We start from the raw sequence: 5740 nt of genomic DNA on the forward strand, positions 1-5740 counted from the left end.
AACATATTTATTTTCCTAAAGAGAAAAATATTTTTCTTTGTATTAATGTTATTTATTATACAGACCATCTATGCTTTAATATATTTTTTTCTTTTGACATAAACCAAAATATTACTTCCCTGTAGGTCATGGGGTTGAATCCCAGGGAAAGCAATAACTGAACTATAAAATGTAACTGTGTAAAAAAAAATCATAAATGTAAATGTAGGGTCAATATAACAAAATGTTGGGTTTAAGATAAAATTAAAAACATTTGTTTAATTTAGTTTACATATATAAAGACAACTTTGAAAGTTGTTAATATTTATTGTGTTATGTAGTATATTTTGTTATGTACTAAAAATGATTAAAAGCCACAATAATTTGCAGTATGTGTTCTGTTACATTTCTTAAATTCTGTTAAATACTATTTAAACAAACTGTTTTTTTTTTACATTTTTCTATGGCAAGTGTTATTTACTTTTTGACAAACTGAATAAATCACACAGTTGTTTCACTTTATTCCAGTTCATATTGTGGAATAATACACACTGTTTTACTTAAGCTACTATTTTGCCAAGCACTGCATGTCTGTTATCACATCCGGCCTCTGGGATTTAGCAGGAAGCCGCCCTGTTCGCTAATCAACACAGTAACAGAGACAGATGTGCAGCCGCTCACACCTCGCAGGTGTCTTCCCGTCTCTCACTCCACTCTTATTAGCACAGACTTACTCATTAAACATGATGAGAAATGTGCTGCTCATCACAGCAGATTGCTTCCAGCCTTGCTCTGCCGTTTGTGAGGGCAAAACAGTGAGTGACTGAGGGTGGATAGGATGAGATGGGAAAATTTAATTCAACAAATATTATGTACTGGCAAAAGAGATGAGGACCTGATTCAACGTCAAACCACAGCTTCTCCCTCATGTCACATTCTGGCAGGGCTGTTTGCTGTGAACAGAACACTGTTGCACTTTCTCGGACAAATTGATGCGCTTGAAAGATTTATTTGGAGAAACTTTTTGGAAAATTCATTCCATGTTTAATGAAGTTCTGATGCTTTTGTTACAGCTTCTTGGAGCTTCTTGGATGATTAAGATTTAGCTGCATAACCTAATTCTCGTGATTCCTACATTTTTTTTTTTTACTTTCTTCATATCTCTTATACTTTTTAATTAGTTATGCTAACATCATTGCCATTACTCACACAAATATTAAACTTTGACATGATACTTCACTCATGCACTTTGTTGAAGAGAGATGTGTTATTATTTTTTACAATTAATCAGATTTGTGATTTTTTGCTCATGGATGATAAAACAAGTCAAAAGTTCCATATATGTGACCATGGACCACAAAACCAGTCATAAGGGTCAATTTTTCAAAATTGAGATTTATCCATCACCTGAAATATGAATAAATAAGCTTTCCATTGATGTATGGTTTGTTAGGATAGGACAATATTTGGCTGAGATACAACTATTTGAAAATCTGGAATCTGAGGGTGCAAAAAAAAAAACAAATATTGAGAAAATTGCCTTTAAAGTTATCCAAATTAAGTTCGTAGCAATGCATATTACTAATCAGAAATTAAGTTTTAATATATTTACAATAGGAAATGTACAAAATATCTTCATGGAACATGATGTTTACTTAATATCCTAATGATTTTTGGCATAAAAGAAAAATCGATCATTTTGACCCATACAATGTTTTTTTTGGCTATTGCTACAAATATACCCAAGAATACCCAAAAGACTGGTTTTGTGGTCCAGGGTCACATATTTACATGAGCTATAAGGACATGAGCCATAAAAAGAGACCAAAATATCAATGACGCTTTTAAGTGGATTCGTTTGACTTGGGCCACCTAACAACTGCTTACACACATGCTAACACCCACTCGGAACACCTTAGCAACCACATAGCAATGTGGTAACAGCACTCAGAACTCCTTAGCAACCAGATACAGTATAGCTGTCAAACAAGATTCCCCAGGGAAACTGCATACAGTTCCGTCATTCGTCCGTACATGTGTACGCCATAAAATAAAGAAAACACTACGTTACTACAGCACGTGTATGTTCTGTGAAAGTTTTAGTAGCTTAAAGACATATTTTTCATATTTCTTCATGTGATAAGAGTCAAGTCAAGTCACCTTTATTTGTATGCTTTATACAATACAGATTGTGTCAAAGCAGCTTTACAGTGGCAAACAGGAAAATAGTTGGTCAATAATGCAAGAGGGCAATAACAAACAGTCTTTTTTTTTTTCAAGTTAAAATCAGTTCAGTGATGATTCAGAGATGTCATCATCCAGTTCAGTTCTCTTCCAATAGGCCTAGTATCTGTAAGTCAACAATGTTGCCAGAAATTGTGTCCCCAACTAAGCAAGCCAAAAGCGACAGTGGCAAGGAACCAAAACTCCATCGGTGACAGACAGTGTTGGGGAAAGTTACTTTTAAAAGTAATGCATTACAATATTGCGTTACTCCCTAATAAAGTAACTAATTGCATTACTTAGTTACTTTTTATGGAAGGTAATGTGTTACGGTACTTTTGTGTTACTTTTTCTCATCTGGGCTGGGCTCATTTTTCTGTTTTCAGCAATAAAAAAAGGAAGCACAAATGTTATGTTTATCGAAAAGTCATTTTTGCTTATTATTGTGGTTAAATTGGATCATAGAAGGTCAGCAGCAAAGACACTGGTTAATCAAATGAGATTAAATACATAAAGGATATTTGTGTTATTTAACATTTTCATTATTGCAGGTTTGCGTCATATTCTGAGCTTGCATTTCACTGTTTTTATTGATTTCGAGGAATACTGAATCTGTTTTTGTGCAAGTGAGAAGAGTAAATGCATGTTCACATTTAGTCTAGAACTACAGTAGCATCATGTTCACACAGCGCACACAACGTCTCTGCACTCACTCCTGATTTCTCTCAACATGAGGACAGGAGAGCTGTCTCAATACATGGGAAAACAAAGTAACTGGCGTTACTTATTTGAAAAAGTAACTCAGATATTTCCTTGTAAATTAAAAAGTAATGCGTTACTTTACCAGTTACTTGAAAAAAGTAATCTGATTACGTAACTATCGTTACTTGTAATGCGTAATCCGAAGACCAACTCACCTTATTACCAATACAATGTTCTGCTGCAAGTAACTTAAAGTTTTATGCTTCAAGTTGTGCTACAAATCTTTTTAGACTGTTTAAGGGAGACAGTACAGCAGGTTTCTTATGTTCTTACATGTAAAAAAAACACTGTAACTGAAAAGACATTTGTAGGAAAAAGCTTTGTCAAAACGTCCATTTGAGCAGGTTGTGCAGTGGTAAAAATGTCATTTTTTAAAATAGAGCGGATAAGCTGGAATGTGCTGGAAATGGTAATGTACTTCTACCATGCAGTTGGCTACAAACGTTATATGAATTCTGCAACTCAATGACTCGGAGCATCTTAGAAACACATAAAACTACTGTGTTATTCTTGGGCAAATGTAACAATCTCCTTTGGTCCATAGCATTATATTGCTTGCCCATTTAACGTCAGCGGGAACTTGACAAATATCCTGTCATAAAACAGTTGAAGGAAAGTGTACTGCCGTTGCAACCCTGGTGAGTGAAGAAAGCGAAAGATTGATACCCTTTACCATTTTAAACAAAGAGGTCAAGGCCATGCAAATGTAGATCGCTTGGCAGTTTCTGTATTTGAGTATGTTTACTCATCACTGGCGAAAGATCCACAGATGTTTCAGTTCTGTTATTATTACACCTGAAAATGACAAACAGCCTTGATTCAGTCAGAAATATCCTTTCTGTGTGAGAAGGTTGCAAGCGTGGGGGGGTGGAAGCCGCACAGCTGCGTGATCTCAATTATATTGCTATAAAAATAGCCGCATTTCGAAACATATCAATATATTGCGTTACTCCCTAATAAAGTAACTAATTGCATTACTTAGTTACTTTTTATGGAAGGTAATGTGTTACGGTACTTTTGTGTTACTTTTTCTCATCTGGGCTGGGCTCATTTTTCTGTTTTCAGCAATAAAAAAAGGAAGCACAAATGTTATGTTTATCGAAAAGTCATTTTTGCTTATTATTGTGGTTAAATTGGATCATAGAAGGTCAGCAGCAAAGACACTGGTTAATCAAATGAGATTAAATACATAAAGGATATTTGTGTTATTTAACATTTTCATTATTGCAGGTTTGCGTCATATTCTGAGCTTGCATTTCACTGTTTTTATTGATTTCGAGGAATACTGAATCTGTTTTTGTGCAAGTGAGAAGAGTAAATGCATGTTCACATTTAGTCTAGAACTACAGTAGCATCATGTTCACACAGCGCACACAACGTCTCTGCACTCACTCCTGATTTCTCTCAACATGAGGACAGGAGAGATGTCTCAATACATGGGAAAACAAAGTAACTGGCGTTACTTATTTGAAAAAGTAACTCAGATATTTCCTTGTAAATTAAAAAGTAATGCGTTACTTTACCAGTTACTTGAAAAAAGTAATCTGATTACGTAACTATCGTTACTTGTAATGCGTAATCCGAAGACCAACTCACCTTATTACCAATACAATGTTCTGCTGCAAGTAACTTAAAGTTTTATGCTTCAAGTTGTGCTACAAATCTTTTTAGACTGTTTAAGGGAGACAGTACAGCAGGTTTCTTATGTTCTTACATGTAAAAAAAACACTGTAACTGAAAAGACATTTGTAGGAAAAAGCTTTGTCAAAACGTCCATTTGAGCAGGTTGTGCAGTGGTAAAAATGTCATTTTTTAAAATAGAGCGGATAAGCTGGAATGTGCTGGAAATGGTAATGTACTTCTACCATGCAGTTGGCTACAAACGTTATATGAATTCTGCAACTCAATGACTCGGAGCATCTTAGAAACACATAAAACTACTGTGTTATTCTTGGGCAAATGTAACAATCTCCTTTGGTCCATAGCATTATATTGCTTGCCCATTTAACGTCAGCGGGAACTTGACAAATATCCTGTCATAAAACAGTTGAAGGAAAGTGTACTGCCGTTGCAACCCTGGTGAGTGAAGAAAGCGAAAGATTGATACCCTTTACCATTTTAAACAAAGAGGTCAAGGCCATGCAAATGTAGATCGCTTGGCAGTTTCTGTATTTGAGTATGTTTACTCATCACTGGCGAAAGATCCACAGATGTTTCAGTTCTGTTATTATTACACCTGAAAATGACAAACAGCCTTGATTCAGTCAGAAATATCCTTTCTGTGTGAGAAGGTTGCAAGCGTGGGGGGGTGGAAGCCGCACAGCTGCGTGATCTCAATTATATTGCTATAAAAATAGCCGCATTTCATCATGTGAGTGCTCAATACTTCTTTCTTTGAAAAATATTTTAAATAGCAAACCGGGGACCAACCCTTTCTGTCTGTCTCATTCTCTCATTGCAGATCACACCATGATAAAGGATCTTTGTTCAGGGGCAAATGTTAGAGACAGAGTCGGGCTGAGCGTTGGCCAAGTCACTGTTGGGTCTTGTTTGTGTCTGTTACCATAGCGACCCACTGTCCTCTGACCCGCCAGCAGACGTTCTATGTTGGATGGTGGGAAGAAGTTGAAGGGGTGTAGGCACACACATCAAACAGTCACAGAGTGGAAGTGGCACTCCCTTTTGAGTCAGTCACCTCGAAATGTATGTGGGTTTCATTCTGGTATGTTACCATATAAGGGTATTCTAAATAAACTCGCTTGAATCAATAGCTACC

The sequence above is a fragment of the Sinocyclocheilus rhinocerous genome, unplaced genomic scaffold (genome assembly GCF_001515625.1).
Source record: "Sinocyclocheilus rhinocerous isolate Xijiao unplaced genomic scaffold, SAMN03320098_v1.1 scaffold1157, whole genome shotgun sequence".
In the NCBI taxonomy this organism is placed as follows: domain Eukaryota; kingdom Metazoa; phylum Chordata; class Actinopteri; order Cypriniformes; family Cyprinidae; genus Sinocyclocheilus; species Sinocyclocheilus rhinocerous.